The sequence below is a fragment of the Vipera berus genome (genome assembly GCF_964194415.1).
Source record: "Vipera berus genome assembly, chromosome: 3".
NCBI lineage: Eukaryota > Metazoa > Chordata > Lepidosauria > Squamata > Viperidae > Vipera > Vipera berus.
Genome location: NC_138204.1, coordinates 61,593,436 through 61,616,007, shown reverse-complemented (window position 1 = coordinate 61,616,007; position 22,572 = coordinate 61,593,436). Strand labels below are relative to the sequence as shown.

Sequence of the window (22,572 nt, the reverse complement as noted above, 5' to 3'; positions counted from 1 at the left end):
GACTGAATTTAACTGAAGCTGTCAGCTAATCTGTCAGTTCAAGAAACTATCTTCCTCAATCAAAGGGGAAAGCTTTTGTTTTCTTGGTCTTCTTGATTTTGAACTCATAATAAATCAACTGAGGGATACTGTACTTCTTGCCAGTATTTCAAGTAGAAAAAAGCAATGAAGCAACAATGCAGTTAAAAGCTTCTCCCTAGAGTTATCTGAAGCTGGACTTCAGAGCCATTGCAGTGGAAAGCATTTGGTGCCTTGGAAAAAATGTAAGGTAAATAAATAATTAAGACAGCAAAAAAGAGAGACTTTAAGGTGCAAGGGGTATCCAAGAGCATAAATAACAATAAAAACTAAATACATATGAAGCAGAGAAAAAGGTGGCTTTAAGATGACAAAGGAGTGAAAAAGATCTCAAGAAGGATATGGATATTGCAGAGAAACTCAATGAATTATTTGCATCACCTCTTAATATGGAGGATGTAGAACAAATATCGGGGCCTATAATGATGAGGGAGTTGGAATACTGAAAGCAAATTGAGATAGTAAGAGAAGATATTGTAGAACAATATCTTAAAAGACTATGCCGTAGCAAATTACCAGGTTCTGATAGCACCTACTTGAGAGTTCCTAAAAAACCCAAATGTGAAATTTGGGTACAGTGAGCTATTTGATGCAGAACATTCCTATTCCCGGCAATCTAAAAATTATAGGGTTATCAGTGCATGTAACATAGAGGTGTGTGTGGACAAGAATATCAACCTAGCTGTCAAGCAAAATCAAGCTTTTAATAGTGAGTGCCACACCAAGTGCACTATCAAACAGTAAGGAAATAGGGGAACTCAGGCACCACACAGGTTACGTAGAAAGTAAACACAGGGTCAGTCATAAAGGACTCAAATGTCTATACACCAATGCACAGAGTATGACCAATAAACAGAGTGAACTAGAAATTCAGGTAAATGAGGGCAGATACAATATTGTTGCCATTACAGAAACCTGGTGGGATGAAACCCACAAATGGAGCACATAGGTAGAGGGATTTAAATTATTTAAATGAAATAGACCAAACAAAAGAGGAGGTGGAGTTGCTCTTTTTATAAGAAATAGCTACATCTCTACAGAAATAGAGCACAACAATGATGAAAACTCTCTTGAATGCATATGGATCAATATAAAAATGGGGGGATGACATTGCCATAGGTGCATACTATAGGCCACCCAACCAAACAGAGGAAATAGATGAACTTTTTGCTAGTCAGTTAAGTAAGGTATGTAGGAAGCACAATACAATAGTAATGGGGGACTTTATTTACCTTGACATCAACTGGGAGACAAACTCTGTACCAAGTGGAAGATCAAACAGATTACTGACAAACCGAGCAGACAACTGTGTCTCCCAAAAAGTAGAGAAGGGAACTAGGGGATCAGCCATATTGGACCTAATTCTCACTAACAGAGATGCAATGATAGAAGGTGTTGAAACCACAGGAACCTTGGGGATGAGAATGATCATACAATATTGGAATTCAACATTATGCAAGCACAAGCAATAGAGCACAGTCAAAGTAGAGTCTTGGACTTTAAGAGAGCTAATTTCAATAAACTTAGAGAATGCTTGGGAAGGATTCCATAGATGAGAATCCTCAAGGGGAAAACAACTGAAGAAGCTTGGGAAAGTGAGATTATAAAAGCCCAAACTAGCATAATGCCAATGAAGAAGAAAAATAACAGCTGTCAAAAGAAACCAGCATGGGGCTTCCGGTTTGAGCGCATGGCGCTTGCAGACTTGCAGGAAGAGCCCTCTCCCTGCCATCCAATCTTTCTTCCTTGGAGGACCCTGAAAAGGGTCGAACGTCACCCTGGAGGGGCGACCACCATGAGGAGGCCCTCCCTGTGATTGCAGAAGGGTGGCAGCCCTCCGCTTGATCCGGAGCAGCTCCTTTGGCTTGAAGAAGAAGAGATCGGCCATTAAGATGGCCGATCATTAAGCTGTTCCCTGCCGAAAGCCCAAAGGACCATCAAGCACAACAAAGCAATCTGGAGGACCTGGGTGAGACCTTACCTTTCTTATTCCCCTAACTACTTTCCTGTGGGACTTTTCCGAAAATTTCCTCCCCCTCTTTTGAAAGACCGGCGACTGCATACTTGGGGAATAAACTTTAAAGCCTAAAAAGAAATCAAATGGCTAAGCTAAAAAATTAAGCAACCATATTTGTACCTATTAAAAAGCTTTTATTTTTGTGGGGATCTAGCACCCTATTTTCTGCTTAAGCTGTGAAATAAGGGAAAAAGAAAAAAATGGACTAATTGAATAAAAGCCTCCTATTAGTCTGGAAAAAGATTTTACATCTTATTCTATATGCTATTGATGACATCTTGTGGTGAAACCTGGTATAGCAAGTAAACCTTTTTTTATTGTGAGAGCTGACTGAATAACAGAGCTGTCCTTGCCATTATCTTCAAAGATAAGAATTGGGAACACCTGGCACTGAAAACAATCTTTAGGAATACTGAAGGTAGATAATCATTGACTCTTATTAAAATAGCCTCCATGAAAGATCTATCTGTAAACATCAATGAAATGGAGGAATATATTCCACCACTTAACTACAAACTGATACTTGAAACAATCTTGGCAATGACTGAGCAAATGATAGCCAAACTGCAAGATAAATCTGACAGCTTAAAGCTACTAAATCAAACTTTGACCTTAAATGATGAATTTACAATCCTAAAACAAACAGAAGAAGTGTAACATTAAAATAGAAGACTCTAAAGAACAACAAACACAATTTATTGAGAACCTTGAAGCCCAAACCTCGACTTCAACCATAAAACCTACAACTCAAAAAACAATAGTAGCCGAAGAAAGCAACACCAAGAGGGAAGATATTAAAGGCCTTCAAATACAGTACATTGAGGACCCAGCCAATCAAATGATAACCATAACACCAGTTACTACTTCTTACCTAAACCAGATGGAATCGGAAGAAGAAAAAGACCAGACTGAACTAATGACAATTATATCACACCAAACATTGAAAACTGAGCTATTAAAGCAACACTTCAATGATTACAAAGGGGACACCTTCTTTGCAAAACTGATATTTGGATGGTCTCCCTGGATTCAAACAATGTGTGTAGGAAGAAAGGGAGACATATGAGAATCTAAAGGCACCAGTATGGAAGCCTGATTGGCACAAAAAAGGCGAGAGTTAGATTTAAAAAATTAGATTTGTCTCTTTGTTGGGATTTGTAATGATAGAGCTTAAACAATTTCTTTTAACGGGCTAAGGGGAATCTTTAAAAAATATAAACTGATTTTATATTTAGTTTTTAGATTTTTAAGGGAAAACAAAATTAAGCTATTAGAACATAACTCTGAACTATATTATAGAATCTGGAATGATATAATAAAAGACATTATTTTAATAATTGATGAACTATTAAGATGATATATAGAATATATTTGTTGTAATGATACAGATATAAATTGATTTTATATTTAACTTTTAGGTGTCTAAGGGAAAGGAAAGTTGGCTATTAGAATTGATTTATATTATAGAATTTGGAAGGATATAACAAAAGATATTTTTCTAATAATTGGTGAACTATTAAGATGATAAATAGAATTTACTTGCAAAAAATAAGAATGTATTGAAATGAACAATGTAAGTATTGTAGACAGGATAATTACTTTTTAATGAAATAGGGAAATGTGGGTTGCCCGAAAATTAAGTTTTCTTTTATATATTATAGGCTATTCTAGAATATTCTATTGCAATTAGGTAAAACTTAAAAACAGGACATGGATATGTATAAGTGAAAATATATTGAAAATTTTTCTAATTATGTCACAATTAGAAATGTACTAATTTGATTATGTTATAACTAAGGGAATCGGAGAGGGAAGCTTTTTTGACATAACTTGAACTATTTACAAATAATTTGTTATTTGCTATTGTTTACTTTTGATTACCCAACCACTGTATTGCTTCATAAATACCTGAATGTAAAATTAAAAAATTAATAAAACTTGTACAAAAAGAAAAAAAAAGAAACCAGCACGGCTGCATAAAGAACTCTCTGATAAACTGAAAGATGAAAAGGACAAATATAAAAAGTGGAAAGAGGGGCACATAACTAAGGCAGAATATCAGCAAATAGCCTGAGCCTGCAAAGATGAAGTGAGGAAAGCTATGGCTCAAAATGAACTAAGGCTTGTGACAAAAGTCAAAAATAACAAAAAAAGCTTGTTTCAACATGTAAAAAAACAAGAAAAAAATTAAGGAAATGTTGGTCCGTTAGTGGGAGAAAATGGCAAGAAGGTGACAAGCAACAGGCAGAAAGCAGAACTCATTTTTGCACCTGTCTTTACACAAAGGGATAAAATAGTCCAACATATCAAAAACAGTACCATAAAAAACAGATTAGAAATATGTTAAGCCAGGCAAGAAAATGGTAAGTGAGCACCTATCCACCCTAGATGAGTTCAAATCACCAGGACCAGATGGATTACACCCCAAGGTTCTCAAGGAACTGGCAGACGTGATCTCAGAACCACTGAAATTCAAAGATCCAGGAGCACTGGGGAACTACCAGAGGACTGGAAAAGAGCTGAAGTAGTTCCCATCTTCAAAAAAGGATAAAAATAGATCCAGGAAACTACAGACCTATTAGCCTGACCTCAATACCTGGGAAGATTCTGGAAAATATAATAAAGCAATGAATCAGTGAACACCCAGAGGCAAAGTCATTACCAAAAGCCAACATGGGTTTGTCAAAAACAGATCATGCCAGACAAATCTTATTGCATTCTTTGACCAGGTGACAAAATTAGTGGACCAGAGGAATGCTGTGGATATACAGGTGAAACTTGAAAAATTAGAATATCGTGCAAAAGTTCATTTATTTCAGTAATGCAACTTAAAAGGGGAAACTAATATATGAGATAAACCCATTACATGCAAAGCAAGATAGTTCAAGCCGTGATTTGTCATAATTGTGATGATTATGACGCACAGCTCATGAAAACCCCAAATCCACAATCTCAGAAAATTAGAATATTACATACAATCAATAAAACAAGGAGTGTACATAGAACAATATCGGACCTCTGAAAAGTATAAGCATGCATATGTACTCAGTACTTGGTTTGGGCCCCTTGCAGCAATTACTGCCTCAATGTGGCATGGCATAGAAGCTATCAGCCTGTGGCACTGCTGAGGTGTTATGGAAGACCAGGATGCTTCAATAGCGGCCTTCAGCTCTTCTGCATTGATCGGTCTCATGTCTCTCATCTTTCTCTTGGCAATGCCGCATAGATTCTCTATGGGGTTCAGGTCAGGCGAGTTTGCTGGCCAATCAAGGACAGTAATCCCACGGTCATTGAACCAGGTTTTGGTGCTTTTGGCAGTGTGGGCAGGTGCCAAGTCCTGCTGGAAAATGAAGTCAGCATCCCCATGAAGCTCGTCTGTGGAAGGAAGCATGAAGTGCTCCAAAATCTCCTGGTAGACAGCTGCGTTGACCCTGGACTTAATGAAGCACAGTGGACCAACACCAGCAGATGACATGGCTGCCCAAATCTACACAGACTGTGGAAACTTCACACTGGACTTCAAGCATCTTGCAGTGTGTGCCTCTCCATTTTTCCTCCAGACTCTGGGTTCTTGGTTTCCAAATGAGATGCAAAAGTTGCTCTCATCAGAAAAGAGGACTTTGGACCACTGAGCAACAGACCAGGTCTGTTTTTCTTTAGCCCAGGTAAGACGTTTCTGACGTTGTTTGTTGTTCAGGAGCGGCTTGACAAGAGGAATATGACATTTGAAGCCCATGTCCAGGATCCGTCTCTGTGTGGTGGCTCTTGATGCACTGACTCCAGCCTTAGTCCACTCCTTGTGAAAGTCCCCAACACTTTTGAATGGCCTTTTCCTGACAATCCTCTCCAGGCTGCGGTCATCCATGCTGCTTGTGCACCTTTTTCTTCCACACTTTTCCCTTCCACATAACTTTCTATTAATGTGCTTTGATACAGCACTTGGGGAACATCCAACTTCTTTTGCAATTACCTTTTGAGGCTTTCCCTCCTTATGGAGGGTGTCAATGATGGTTTTCTGCACAACTGTCAGGTCAGCAGTCTTCCCCATGATTGTGATTCCTACTGAACCAGACTGAGAGACCATTTAAAGGCTCAGGAACCCTTTGCAGGTGTTATGGCTTAATTAGCTGATTAGAGTGGGACACTTTGAGCCTGGAATATTGCACCTTTTCACAATATTCTAATTTTCTGAGATTGTGGATTTGGGGTTTTCATGAGCTGTAAGCCATAATCATCACTATGACAAATCACAGCTTGAACTATCTTGCTTTGCATGTAATGAGTCTATCTCATATATTAGTTTCCCCTTTTAAGTTGCATTACTGAAATAAATGAACTTTTGCACGATATTCTAATTTTTTGAGTTTCACCTGTAATTTACTTGGACTTCAGTAAGGCATTTGATAACGTAGACCACAACCTACTACTTGATAAGATAGAAAAATGTGGGTTATACAGCATACTACTAGATGGATTCGTAGTTAGCTGACCAGCAATTCTCAGCATGTGGTTTTTAGTGGAACTTCATCTATATGGAGGGAAGTGTGTAGTGGGGTGCCGCAGTGCTCTGTTCTGGGCCCAGTGCTCTTCAACATCTTCATCAATGATTTGGATGCAGAGATAGATGGGGAACTCATCAAATTTGCAGATGACACGAAGCTGGCAGGAGTAGCCAACACTCCAGAAGATAGGTTTAAGATAAAGGAGGATCTTGACAGACTTGAACATTGGGTGCTATCTAAAAAAATGAAATTCAATGGTGAAAAAAGTAAGGCTCTACATTTAGGCAACAAAAAACAAATACACAGGTATAGTATAGGTGATACCTGGCTCACTAGTAATAATTATTAGAGGGATCTCGGAGTCCTAGTGGACAATCACTTAAATATGAGCCAGCAGTGTGCTGCAGCTGCCAAAAAAGCCAACACAGTGCTAGGCTGCATTAACAGAGGGATAGAATCAAGATCATGTGAAGTGTTAATACCACTTTACAATGCCTTGGTAAGGCCACACTTGGAATACTGCATCCAGTTTTGGTCACCATGATGTAAAAAAGATGTTGAGACGGAGGCTAAAACATATAAGGAACGGTTGCTGGAATTGGGTATGTCTACTTCAGGGGTAGGCAACCTTGGCTCTTTTATGACTCGTGGACTTCAAGTCCCAGAATTCCTGAGCCAGCATAGCTGGCTCAGGAATTCTGGGAGTTGAAGTCCACGAGTCATAAAAGTTGCCTACCCCTGGTCTAGTTTAATGAAGAGAAGGACGAGGGGTGACATAATAGCAGTGTTCTAATATCTCAGGGGTTGCCACAAAGAAGAGGGAGTCAAGCTATTCTCCAAAGCACCTGAAGGCAGGACAAGAAACAACGGATGGAAACTAACCAAAGATAGAAGCAACTTAGAACTAAGGAGAAACTTCCTGACAGTTAGAACAATTAATCAGTGGAACAACATGCCTCCAGAAGCTGTGAATGCTCCAACACTGGAAGCTTTTAAGAAGAGACTGAACCCATGCCCTATACCATTTGTCTGAAATGGTATAGGGCATGGGTCTTCAAACATGGCCCTTTTATGACTTGTGGACTTCAATTCCCAGAATTCCTCAGCCAGGCACGCTGGCTGAGAAATTCTGGGAATTGAAGTCCACAAGTCATAAAAGGGCCAAGTTTGAAGACCCCTGGTACAGGGTTTCCTGCCTAAGCAGGGGTTGGACTATATGACCTCCAAGGTCCTTTCCAACTTTGTTGTTGTTGTTATTGATTTCCTAGACTAAACGTGTAGTTTATCATTCAGTTCTGACTCAGTATATTAGAGGCCTGAAAAATAGCCCATGTGACACCATTATTTAAACAAGGAATCAATGGAAATTGGGAAAATTATAGGCTCATTAGAGGTCAGATTAACACCTGCTCCAGGTGTTGGTAGAAACAGTAATCAAAGAAATATTAACCAGGCTTACAGAGAAACAAGCTTTGTGAAAAAGAAAACCAGGATAGATGGCAGAAAACTAAATCTTGCATCTCAAAGCTTTGAAGGTTTTTAAGGGAATTGGAAAGCACATGAATGGAGATGGTTAGTGTCATATGTGTGGATTTTCTAGAGGTCATTGACAAATTGTTTCAGCAATGGCTTTTGCACAATCTTAATGGCTGTTGAGTTGCAAATTTATTTAAAAACATATTTAAAAACAGTAGCAATACATGAGTAAGTAGAGAATTTCAGAGGCATCTGTTGTCCATTTTGGGAAACAACATGATGAATTAAGATCTGTATTAAGACCTGATCCTGTAAAACTGCTATTATGATAGATTACATAGTGCAGAATTCCTAGATTTTTAAATACCAAAAACTATGTTATTCTCTTGGTACTGCTTACTTTCTTCTTGCTTTCTTCATGCTTTTATGCTTGCTTTCAATAAATTATCACAGTATGTCTGATTTTAGAGCTAATGGGTATCAACATTTTGGTCTATGAGGTTTAGGTAGCTTTACAAGTACAGAGCATGTATTTTTCTGCAGTCAAACATTATCAATGAAATCATACTTCCCAGTTTTCCTAAAAACTAGAGATTTTTGTTTATGAATTGTTGAGCAATTGAAAATTATTGCCATGAAATAGAAGCCGCCTGTACATGTCAAATGGCATTATCTACTGGAGCAAAACACTAAAAGATAGCTGTGAACTTTCTCCATACCAGGGTGTTAAACCTCATCAAATGGACTGTTTTTTGGCCTCTTAGAGTCTTGCCGCTACCCATTACAGCAGAAATAATTTCCATCTGCTTTTTCAGAGTACTGGAGAGCTTGTTAATATTACCTGCTGATCGTATGTCACTCTCCTTTTGTTACCTTTTAGTCTGTATTAAAAGCAATAAATAAAAAATTCATTTGATGTATCTGGGGGGAATAAATAAAATGGTGTGATTTTTTTTGAGCGAGCAAGATGCATTTTAACTCATATGAAAAAGCTATACAAGCAGGAGGCTGAATTCAGACTGAATGCTTCTTTTCAATTCCAATTCTACAATCCTATTAATCATTCTTCTCTTTTAAAGATATTAGCTATCAACCAATTCTGAATAAATAAATCAAAATGGATACTATTCATATACTTACTCAAAACAAAAACACATTCCCTAATGTCATGTTCAGAGAATCATAATTTTATACTTCATTACATGGTACATAAGAAATAAGAATTTTCTTCTTCAGAGTTTACTAAAGTTCTCCAAACAGATGGGCATAGGTTATAGCAATTTCAGAATAAATAATCTAATATTCTGGTAATAAGCACTGTTGATACAGCTGTCTGATTAAATAGTCTCTGTTTGTGCAAAAAAAACAACAACCCACACCCAGTAATTTCAGGCCATTGTGCTGAAACAAGCTGCTAGTGCCTGCTACTTGATGTCCCATTAGTTGACAATAAGAGACAGAGCCAGTCCTTTGGTTAAGCAGAGTGGAGCTTCTGGTAGAAAATCCTGCAACAAGCAGCAATATGTTGGGGGAGAGTGTCATGTTCAATAGCTTGCTTGAACTCCATCCCCCATTAGCTTGTTCCAATTTTCAGCAGATGTGTCGCCATACTAATGTAACTGCCAATCAGCCTGAATTGTGTAGAAAAATGGAATGAAAAAGAGTGTTACTTTGTCACCTCAGGCAGCAAATTTCTTGAGCCAGCCATGGTAGGAACACTTGAACTGTCAGAATTTACCAGGAATAAAAAAGCTTGGTGTTGGGATTAAACTCAAGTATAGTGTTTGGTTTTCCTTAAAAAGTTAGATTCTGAAGCCAAGTTAGATGTTTGCTTATAATTCTTAACTTGTGTGGAAGTAGCCACAAAATACAATGTTGGTTCCTAAAGTTAGTCCTTCTGACAAATGAACCAAGCAGGAGTAATCAGAGTATGCATACTTACGAATAATAAACTAACATGTCCAGATAGGTTTGATCAATTTAAAGTAAGTGAGATGTAGTAAATTGTAAGAGGTTGAGGTCAATGAAGTTATAAAAGGGCAGATGAGAATATATAGTGAATTTGGTTGAAATGAAAAGTCAGATTAATGAAATTCAGCACAATTCTACAGAAGCCATAGGCTTAGTTTCAGTAATTTCAGTGAACAGCAATCAAAGCTCTAGAATCTAGATTATTTCCAAAGAACTATTTTAGCTGAGTCATAAAAAGATGTTGAAGTGGCTGAAGTGAGACATCAAAGTAACTGAAATGAGGCAGACATCCCTTTTAAAACTTAGCCAAAAGTATATTAATAAAGAGAAAAAAGCAAATGGCCTTGTCATAAAAAATGGGCTTCAGATCTGACACTATTTCCAGGATGGGGACTTTTCCTTCAGTATAGGTGACTATACCTCATCACCCATGGCTGGTCTCAAAAATCTAAGTTGTGTCCAATTTGGGAGTGCTTGGAGAGGAAATCATCAGAAAATTCTAGAACTATAGGTTTATCTGATAATTTAAAGCAGCATCCTGGAAGAAAGTAACAGCAAACTATTTTCATGCGTGTCCTTGAAATCACCAGAAGTTGAGTTTGATTAAAAAGGAAAATATGCATGTAGTATAATTAGCAGCCTGGGAGCAGATAGTTACTCTTTTGGATAAAATGTGAACCAAATAGAACAGATCCAAAAAAGAAGCTCCAAGTCTTTTGTCTTTGTATACTTGTCATATATGATATATAAAATATTGTGTTGAAAGGTTGTTCTTACAATATCAGTTACCTTTATCTTGACCCCCAAACATTATCTTCATTTTAATAATAATTTTAAACAACTAAAAAGGAAAAAAGTTACATCATAAACTGTTTCAAAGTTCTGCCTGACTTACTTTTCAATTATACTGGATGAAGCAGAACAAAAATATTACAGCCAGTTATTGATTGTGTTGCTATCCATTAAGGTTCAAGAGAAGAAATCTATCATATTGTATAGCAACTCAATTATTTAAAATAACAAAGAGCTCCTATTGTTTTCCTTCTTTTGCCTTTCTTTTCCATTATCCTGACAAATACATTTTGCTTCAGTGCTACAATCAAATTCAAGAATCATAATGAAGAAATTTTGTTTCTGGGTTGACATTTCTTCTTCACTTAGCTAATAAAATCTTTCTGTGTTTGAATTCAATTTAAGCAGCTGAGGCAGAACAAAAACAATGAAATATATTAATTACATTAATGATGTTGAAGTTGCTGCTCTTCAAGAAACTACATGTATGAACTGTAGAACAGATCATTGCAGCAAAAGTGTTTAAAGGCTACCACATTATAGTTCTTTTTAATAGCTGAAATATGCAATAGAAACACTTGGTTTCAGAAAGGCATATATACCTGTAGTCTGCCTTTGTTTAAGTTCTCAGAACAGAGAGATACTTATATCATTCCCTATGTACAAGTTTTTACATGACTTCTACTCCTCCTCTCGGAGGGGAAGGAATTTCTTGCATATATTCTGTGTGGCAGTGTTCAGTAATAATTCCCACCAGGAGACACTGTAAGATCAGCTTTATTCTTTATTGAGACTCTTCAGAAGCAGGTAGCGATATGTTATTTTATGGGCTGAATGAAGAATTGAAATCACAGACCCTCACATTTTATGTAGATGGCTATATACAATGCATTAACTTTAGGAGCTGTCTAGGACCTAAATATTCTGTACATTCCACTCCAGTATTTATTAGTTTCATTTAACTTACTTTTATATTTACTGAATGCAGGGCAGTTTAAGAACAGCAGCAAACGACAACAACAATAATAATAAATGCAATTGTTAAAAATATTCAGATATCATCTTGCCGTAATATATGATTTCTGAATGTCTGCATTCTCCATCTCTTCAATAGTACAGGAAATCTTGTTGGATATTAATACAGTTTCCCCATTCAACTCCCATTTGCCTAAAATGTGTAGATGTCTTTGAAAATGAGCATCTAAATTATTTCTGAATGCCTAAACTTTTAAAATTGGCTTACAGGGACTGCTCTCATTTTTATGCTATATATCATATTTTCAAGTAATTTGAATTGGAGACATATTTTAGATTTTAACTTATGAGCCTTGGTGGAGCAGTGGGCTAATGCCTCCTTAAGTAACACCAGCTGCCTGCAATTAGTGCAGGTTCGCATCCCATCAGGCTCAAGGTTGACTCAGCCTTCCATCCTTCCGAGGTAGGTAAAATGTGGACCCAGATTGTTGGGGGCAATTAAGCTGACTTTGTAATAATGCCGCTTGGGGTGTGTGTGAAAGCCCTAATAAGCAGGCATATACATAGAATGAAGGCTACTGCTAAGCTTGTAAGCTGCTCTGAGTCTTCGGAGAAGGGCGGGATATAAATGGAATTTAAAAAAACAACCTAAAACTATACAATCTGTAACCACCCAGGATCATTGTTTCAGAGATGTTCCATTACTAGATTCTTCAATGCCTTCAACAATGCAGAGCTTCTAATGTACTTGGAAAAATTCATGGATATATTTAGAGTTGTATCTACCTTGAAAGTAGCTCATGATGAATTCTACAGCATAGTCAAACATCAAGGATTGACCATAGGAAATGTTTTATGATGCACCATTTCACCCAGTTAAAGGTTATGCAAACAAGAGTTTTAGTACTATACCAGACAACTCATAACTCAATGGGTCATTCCTCTTTCCATATAAGTTTGCACTGTTTCTCCTCCCTTTATGACTCCCAAGAAAACCCAAGTAAAGCCGCCTGCCCCTCCTCAACTGATCCATGGAACTACCTGCCTGCCACTTTGCTGGAGGGAGCTGGAATCAAGAGAGCCACAGATCACAAGGAATACTGCACTACTGTTTCCCAGTCCATCTGGTCCACAAGAGCCCCCTCCCTTCAGAGAGGAAGAGAGCTAACCTGTGAACTGCCGGTGCCCCCAGCCAGAAGGCTTCACGGTTGCTCCCTTATCCTTCCTCTTTTCACATATAATACAGAGTTACACTGTTTCTCATCTCACAACCCTCTGGAGAGCCCCAGTAAACCCTCCTCCTCTAACTCCTCCTCCTTGGCTGACCTGTAGAATTGTCTGCCATTTTGTTGGTGGGAAGGGGGAACAAAGGGAGATTTGGACTGTGTGGAAAAGTGCACCTCCATCCCCCATGCTGACATGTCCTTAGGGCCCCTCCCTCCAGGGAGGAAGAGTGCTCATGCATTGATTGCTGGTGCCCACTAGCCAGCCTCACATCACCAGGAACTATCCAAGTTACTCTCTCATCCTTCCCTCACTGGCCACAACAATTAGGAGATTTGAAATTTTAGTCTTGGTTCCAAAGCAGCCAATGGCTGCTGGTCTGTCAGACCTTGCTACCAGCTGATTGGGCACAGAAACCAAAGGGAAGTAGCAAATAGAGCAGGAATATACCCCTCCCATTTTCCTTGTATCAACTTACAGGTTTCTGGGAAGTGCAATCAGAAGGCATGGCAGTACTGAAGTGGCCACAACTTCCCCAAATTTCATTCCCATGGGAATCATATGAGTCCTGGCATTCTGTAAGTTAACCCATTTGAGTTACCTTGGTTCACTAATTGTTGCCAAAGGGAAAGTATCATTCATGGAATGGGCAACCTAGGCATAAAAATTATACATAAAAATTATCTTGGACAATTATTTTAACACAGCATATTTCAGGTATGTAATTAAGCTATTTAAGTTCATAGATGTAGAGACTTCAGGTGCTCCATTATTTTAGATTATTTTTTGTGTGTATGAAAGAAAAAATCAACTATATGGGTTTGTTTGTGGAATTCTTAATTTTCTGGTGTTTCCATTTCACTGTCATGCTACATAGATTTTGTCCTCTTTGAACTACCTTTTATATTACTCCAGGTCTGTAACCTTTTCTAAGAGGCAGAAATGGCTGAAGAGAGAATCCTGAAAATTACTTCTTAGCATTGTTTCAGCATGAATTAAGCCGTTTTGCACACTGAATCTTAATGCATGGAAATTAATGAAATTTAGCTGAAATGGAAGGCAGATTCCTCAGAGAGTAAGTCTCAATGAACAGAGTGCAAGAAAACATGGTTTGTTATAACTCTGTCAGAAATATTTGTTTACCCAATTATTTATTGGCTTTAACCTGCTTACTCTATTTTTTCATTTTTATTTTCATGATTTCATTGTATGCTACAGGTAGTCCATAAGAAAAGGGGGGAAGGGGAATCAGTTTAGGCCAGCCTTCTTCAGTGTAAAAAAATCCCAGATATCTTGGGCTGAAACTCTCAGAAATCCATCTAACCTCAGGCCATGTTGGATGGAGACTTCATCATATTTGGAGGACATCGGTTTCAGGAGGACTATAAAGAAGTTAAGCTATGGTAAAGAAAAGGATAGGAAGCCCTAAAGAAAATACGATATGAGATACGAGAAAGCAATGAATAGAAGGAAAAGTCACTAACTTTATCTACATATAATTGCAATAATGTAACTATTCAGCAGAGAAAAGTTCATTTTATACAGCTAGACAAAATTATTTTAGCTTCAGGAGAATACTTGGTTTTGTTTTTAATTTCCTGGAACATATACAGTAGGTTAATGGAAATATTCCCTCTGAGGTGGAGGTTTGAAAGCCAAACATAAATAGCTACCATGCCTTTTTTCCTGACCATTTCAAAACAAAAAGAATGCTAGACATCCCTTCCAATTCATCCTCTCAAGCTTTAAATCAGTTTACCTACTATTGATCACAATTTATGGGAACATAGATATCTATACTGATTCCAACGGTTAATATATAGTTGCAGAGCCTCTGGCATTTAGTTCCATTCTGTTTCCCATATGTAATATCACTTTTCTCTAGGTAATAAGATTTCTGTAGTATTTGAGAAAGTACAGCCTGCAGTTGAGTTTATTTTAGCTCATTTCCTTGCCTGTACTTGAAAATAAGTTATTTTCCCTCTAGTGAGAAGTGCAGTGAGATTTCTCTGCAGGAGAAAAATTCAACATACAGGTTAGAGAAAAAGGAAAAAATGTTTCTGCTAGATTTATCTCTGATTACAGTATGTACAGTATAGGTAGGGGAGAGGACTTCTGAAATTTGCTGGCAGTGTATATTGAAGATGAGATATGTTATGATAATACCATATTGGTTTTGCCAATATTCAACTAATTAATTGGAGTTGTCACACTTAAACCACTACAATTTATTCCCTGATTTTTTAGTTTTGGCTAAGAGTGATATTGTATTGTTAAAAATATCACAATGCATCTTTTTCTGATTCAGATCAAATCCTTGGGATATAAAGAACAGACTTGCCAATTTATGTTGCTCTCTTGATTTTGTGCTCTTTGCATAGAGAAGGAAATGGAGTTGGATTAGTTGGGGATTTTCATACTAGAAACAAGGAACTGTTTTTCTTATCCATGAATGAAAGATCTAAACTGATGTATCAAACTTTCCACCGTGAATTAGGTTTGCAAATGTTATCCTAAAACCTGCAAGATATAATGTAATTTTCTTACTATTTTTTTGGTATTTTGTATCATTCTGCTTTCGTCTTTTTCGTGTTTGTATATGTTTTAAGCTTGTTAAAATAAGTCTTTGGAAGGAAAGTTGTTAGTAACACGGAGAATGCATAATAATTCACAGAGATTTTGCCCCATTTAGGATTTCAGCCTATTCACAGATAAGTATATCTGTGTGATATACAGTATTTATTTTTATGTCCAGCTTATTTGAGTAAGTGCTAAACAATAAGCTAACATCCAACTAAATAAGCTGGGATTTGAGAATTTTGCCACAGTTGATGAAACATTTGCATCAACAGACTATTTTATTTATGTACTTCATACAGATACATTAGTGGCCTTAAAAACAAAGTTGGTGCTGGGAGGGGGGATTGGAATGAGAGTTCAGTTAGTAATAATAATAATAACTCTGCCTTGGTAATCCAAGGACAAACTGGGTCCAGAGTTGATAGCGTTTTGGCGGGCTGGAGAGCTGGGGAGAAAGCCTGCACTTCAAGCTAATTGGGGAATGTGCTTTATGACTGTTTATTGGGGTGGGAATTACACTTTGTTACTTTGTATCCAGGGGAGGGGAATTTAGTTTTGGGGTTCAACTATGTAGTGCCGATACTTTGTTTCCCAAATAAAAGATTGTTTAAGGAAAACAGTGCCACGAAGTTCTTTTGAAGGGTTTCATCTCTCGGAACCATGACACCCCCACCCATGGTCATGTGACTGCATTTTGGCCACTTGGCAACCAGCTCATCTTTACAACTGGTTGCAGAGTCCCACAGTCATGTGACCATAATTTGCAACTGTTTTGCTGGTTTCCAGCAAAAACCCATTTGGAACAATGGGTTCACTTTTACAACAGCAGCATCCACATAATGTTCATGGATTCATTTAATGACTATGGGGATTTTCTTAATGATTGCTGCAAAAACATTTGCCATAAAATTTGCTCCAGTTATGTGGGTGCCTCAACTTATAACTATAATGACTATAACCAGAAATACAATACTAATTGTGGTTGTAAATTGAGAACTACCTGCAATTAAACAAACTAGTGCAATTGCAGCAAAGCATTTTATAGTTCTATGTAGATAGAAAAAGTGTGGGGAATAATATTCATACAAGGAAAAGTTTGGTGAGGAAATTGATTTTTAGTAGGCCTCTAAAGGACATATTAGTAGGAATTGTCTAAATATCAGAGGGAATTTCAAGGAATAGTTGGCAAAAAAGAGATATTCCACTAGTGAGAATAAATGTGGTTAGTATTGAAAATATAATAATGTGCCTAGCAGAGCATGCAGTGGTGGGTCCAGTAAAAAGGCCTGCTTCTGGCTAGCCCGCAAAATGGAAGGGCATCTAGAGCAAAGTAGGAACAAATGTGAAGTTCTAGTCTCTCATATCTAGTCTCTCTCGTCTCATCGGTGTCCTTCCCATTCTATGTTCCAAAATTAGATTGTAAGATCTTTCAGATTCCTTGATTACAATCTCTGGATGTGGCTATTTTCTGTATTTGTTTTCTCTATCTTTTTGGCTACTATATTTGTGGCTTTATGTGTCACACAGTATAGCTTTATATGACAGACTTACACTTAGGAACTTTCTACAACAGAAATGATAGATGCCCTTTTTTCTTTACATGTAGGAAATATTTGAAAAACATATATTACCCAATTGACTTGTGTGAATTTACCACTGTAAGATAGATGAAAATAACTTTGAATGTTACCAAAAATATGCAATCAGTTTTTGTGGGAATATAGAGCCCCACCTTTTGGTACAATGAACAAAATGGGTCATAGTTCTGACAATAAAAGTGTGACTTTTTTGTAATAACCAAGCAGAGACATTCCTAATTAGCATGTATTTAAACGTACTTTAAAAAAAACCTCTCTAGAGATATTTTTATCCAATGCAAAGAGATGAACAGATTTCCCCTAAGCTCAGACTAAAATAGTATGCCTTTTAAAAAGCTGTTGGATTCCCACTCACATAAAACTTGCAGCCAGAATGGGCAATGAGTAGGGATAATGGGAATCAGGATTCACAATGTCTGCAGAGCTATGGGAATCCCATATTTGCTCTGAACTATATTGTAGTCCAGTTGTTGTTTTAATTACAATTAAATTGTTGACAGATAATTTAAATTAGCCCATATAGATTTTATAGCATCTAAATCTACTGTATTTTGCATAAAACTCTTAAAATATGAAATGTCAGGAAACATATGGGTTGTAATTTATAGGACACAATGGTGCATGCACATATGGTGATAAAACTGAAGTAATTTCAAATTTCAGATATATCAAATATATCCTCATCCACCCTTGTCATCACAGTGTTCTTGTTGACTTTGCCATGCCATATATTGCTTTTATATGCTTCCTATGATCTTTGTTAAAACTTTGTATAATGATTTACTTCATGTTAAATATTTTATTCCACATGTTCTTCCGTGGGAGACATAATTCTCAATTTTTATTTTTTAGAAACTTAAATATCAACAATATGTATTAACATGTTTAGGAAATTTAAATCATATTAAATCACTCTTCCCTCTATAACGGTAATGAAAAATCGATAAAGATTTTTATGTCTCTAGGTGCTACTAAAGTTCTTTGAAATTAACCTAGCTCCTAATAAAGATTCTTTATAATTTTATAGCCATGTGTTCTAATCACAAAGGTTACATGAAAAGTTTATTTACAGTAGAATATTTTTTTGGTTGGAGTATGTTGACACCAAGAGAAAGGTATGTGTATTCTCGCTTGACAGCTGTCCAGAGAATAGAAAGTTACACACATCCACAATAAATTCAGGGCTACCATTAATTTCTTTTTATTCTGGTATTCCTTTCAGGTGGTGTATTGCTTCAGCCAAGTTTGCAATACCTCAGGGATGTCATTCGGCTCTTCTCTATTTTACCTCAGTGTAGTTGCTCTTTGCCCCAACACTGAAACCTTTGTAAGATATAATGTAGTTTTCTTACTATTTTTTTGGTATTTTGTATCATTCTGCTTTCGTCTTTTTCGTGTTTGTATATGTTTTAAGCTTGTTAAAATAAGTCTTTGGAAGGAAAGTTGTTAGTAACATGGAGAATGCATAATAATTCACAGAGATTTTGCCCCATTTAGGATTTCAGCCTATTCACAGATAGGTATATCTGTGTGATATACAGTATTTATTTTTATGTCCAGCTTATTTGAGTAAGTGCTAAACAATAAGCTAACATCCAACTAAATAAGCTGGGATTGCAACGGGTTGCACAGCAATTATGAGCTGAATATGAAAAAACAAGGACATCAGCCAGATAACTAAATGTAGGTTAGTTCACCCTATTGTGTTCCCTGTAGCTACCTATGGTTGTGAAACCTGGACATTAAAAAAAGCAAGACAGAAAGAAAATCAACTTGTTTGAGCTGTGATGCTGGAAAAGGTTTCTGTGTATTCCTGGGACAGCAAAGGTGACTAACAAGCAACTACTGGAGTGCTTAACTCCTGACATGTCACTGTTGTTGTTGTTAGCTGTGAAGTCGTGTCTGACCCATCGCGACCCCATGGACAACGTTCCTCCAGGCCTTCCTGTCCTCTACCACCTTCTGGAGTCCATTTAAGTTCTCACCTACTGCTTCAGTGACTCCAGCCAGCCACCTCATTCTCTGTCGTCCCATCCTTCTCTTGCCCTCAATCTTTCCCAGCATCAGGCTCTTCTCCAGTGAGTCCTTCCTTCTCATTAGGTGGCCAAAGTATTTGAGTTTCAACTTCAGGGTCTGGCCTTCTAAAGAGCAGTCAGGGTTGATCTCCTCTAGGACTGACCGGTTTGATCGCCTTGCAGTCCAAGGGACTCGCAGGAGTCTTCTACAGCACCATGTCACTAGAAGGCAAAAATCATAAAACTGTATCTCACTTATTTTGACCATGTCATGCAGGGGAATTCATTGGAGAAAGCAATTACGTTTGCAAGAGTTAACAGTAAAAAGAAACCAGGCCACCAAAGAACAAGTGGCTGGACACCATCAAAGCTGAGCATGGAATAATTCAAAGAAGTAGTGCAAGATTGGAAGATGCAGAGGGATCTGGCCCATAGAATCACCAAGAATCAGACATGACTGAATGGATATCATCATCATCATCAATATCATCAATCATCATCATCATCATCCTCACCGTCATCCTCACCATCATCCTCACCATCATGCTGAAGGCTGCATGCCATTCTATATAGGAATAATAATTAAACCTAGTAACCTTAACTTGATTCTTTAAAAAATCTCAACATTCTTTTCTGTTATTTTTCCTAAAAATAAATCCATTAATTATTAAAATCTATATGATTTTTCTAAACCTTCACATTAAAGGCATACAGCATTTTGTTTTAATATCATAAATTTCTGTAGTTAGATTAAGCACTGTTGTCTGTGTAGGTTTTAGCACCTACATACATGTGATAGGTATTTAGCACTTATGTATACTGTATGTGATAAGTACCATCCTTTACCTTGATGACACTTCCCTTTATTCTTGCAATATTATAGTTTCTGAGTTTTGATTCCATGCCATGTTTTAGGAATTGATAGTGATTTTTTTTCCTTTTGCCTAATAGAAACCAATTGGCATGTCTAAGACTGCCTCTGTATTTCTAAGACCGTAAGTGATGAAGACATAGCTTCAATACCCATAGTTCTAGCCATAGTTCTTTCTTCCGGCTCTTGTCTGTTTTTTAAGACTATCTATCTGGGTGGAGTATGCTTGGAAGTTTGCACACTATTCTTGAAAATGTGCATATTTTTTTGTAATCTTCTCTTGATATCACTCTAGCTTTTTATCATTTCCAGTGTCTCTGCTTATTGTTTAAAATATTTCTCTTGTACCTTTTGTTGCATTAATTGGATATTCCTTGCTTTGGAGGCCTTTTAGTTAAATTATTTTATATTTTAAAAATTATGCTGGAACTCAAATCATAGACTTTTATCAAGACACCTAATTTCAGGAGTTATTGTGACTCCAAAGTTTGAATTATATCAGCAGTGAATTAAAAACCTTTATTGTTACTGAATACAGGTAGTCCCTAACTTACAATAATTCATTTAGTGACTATTCGAAGTTACAACAGCACTGAAAAAAGTGACTTATGACCGGTTTTCACATACATACATATAACTGTTGCAGCAGCATCATGGTCACACGATCAAAATTTGGATGCTTGGCAACTGGCAGGTATTTATGACAGTTGCACTGTCCCGGACCATCATATGTAACCATCCTAGCTGGTTTCTGGCAAGCAAAGTCAATGTGGGAAGCCAGGTTCACTCAATGACCACATCATGCACATAACAAATGCAGTGATTTGCTTGACAACTATGGCAAAAAAAGGTTGTAAAATTGGGCAAAACTACAAATGTCTTGTTTAACAATGGAAATTTTGAGCTCAATTGTGGGTGTAAGTCGAAGACTCCTTGTACATATTGTCTTCCATAATTGACATTATTTGTAATATGTGGATTTAGTGAATTCTGAATAAGATTAAGAACTTTACAAGCCTAATTTTGGTATTTCATCTAGGAATAACTAGATCATGCTGAGGTAATTTTAAAAGGATTTTCTATTTTCCTCATCTGAACTCTGCCCAAGGATTTTAGTTCTTCCTTCCCAAGCAACTAATATGCCCCACAATCTATATGCTCAGAAGTAAAAATTGCCAGAGTTTTCAGTCTAATGGAAGAGGCCAGCAAAACTTCTGATATTGCACATAGCACATTCATGTGGGAAATTCTAATTTAATTTTGGAAAAGGCATGTGGATTAGAAATATTTTCCACTGTATATTTTTTGCTGAGCACATCATAAATTACTGCCAACATGTACTCAAATTGTATTAAGCATTAGAAATCTAATTACATATACAACCAGATAGAAGTTAATTATGCCATGTTAAATGGACTGTTTATTTTGTGAACATGAGAGACACCAGATATTACAGACTGTGACACACTAGGTGTTTCTTTTCATATAATCTTAGGCCAATAGAAAATTTTATGATAACTTCACAAAAAGTGATTTTCAACATTTTCTAACTCCTTTTTGTGATAAATATAAAATTCTTTACACTCCCCCGTCTCTTCTTCTCTCTTTTCACACACACATGCACTTTGCTATGTGTTTAACTTTTCCCAATTTCTGCTTCTAGGTGCATTTTTTAATCTTTTGTCACTATTTTTTTTTAAAGAAGAGAGGGGGGAATGGATTGGAAGAATGTAGCAAATACAATTTATCAGCAATCTCCCCAATCTCAGCTACAGTGAGTCATATTACAGTAAATATTTTGAATAAAATAGTGCAATATATCCTAGTGTGAACATGCCCGACTTTTCCATCTTTGTGTTGTTGTTGTTAGCTGCGAAGTCGTGTCCGACCCATCGCGACCCTATGGACAACATTCCTCCAGGCCTTCCTGTCCTCTACCATCTTCTGGAGTCCATTTAAGCTCATGCCTACTGCTTCAGTGACTCCATCCAGCCACCTCATTCTCTGTCGTCCCCTTCTTCTATTGCCCTCGATCTTTCCCAGCATTAGGCTCTTCTCCAGTGAGTCCTTCCTTCTCATTAGGTGGCCAAAGTATTTGAGTTTTAGCTTCAGGATCTGGCCTTCTAAAGAGCAGTCAGGATTGATCTCCTCTAGGACTGACCGGTTTGATCGCCTTGCAGTCCAAGGGACTCGCAGGAGTCTTCTCCAGCACCATAGTTCAAAGGCCTCAATTCTTTGGCGCTCAGCCTTTCTTATGGTCCAACTTTCACAGCCATACATTGCAACTGGGAAGACCATAGCCTTGACTATACGCACTTTTGTTGACAGGGTGATGTCTCTGCTTTTTAGTGTGCTGTCTAGATTTGCCATGGCTTTCCTCCCAAGGAGCAAGCGTCTTTTAATTTCTTGGCTACAGTCCCCATCTGCAGTGATCTTGGAGCCCAGGAAAATAAAATCTGTCACTACCTCCATT

General features: G+C 37.2%; 1 protein-coding gene across 2 annotated transcripts in view; it reads left to right on the top strand.

The window, feature by feature from the left end:
- BEND5 (BEN domain containing 5) overlaps nucleotides 1-22,572 on the top strand; it is a gene marked incomplete at its 5' end in the record, with an annotated part of 887,332 nt that overhangs the window by 457,579 nt on the left and 407,181 nt on the right. The window lies entirely within an intron of this gene.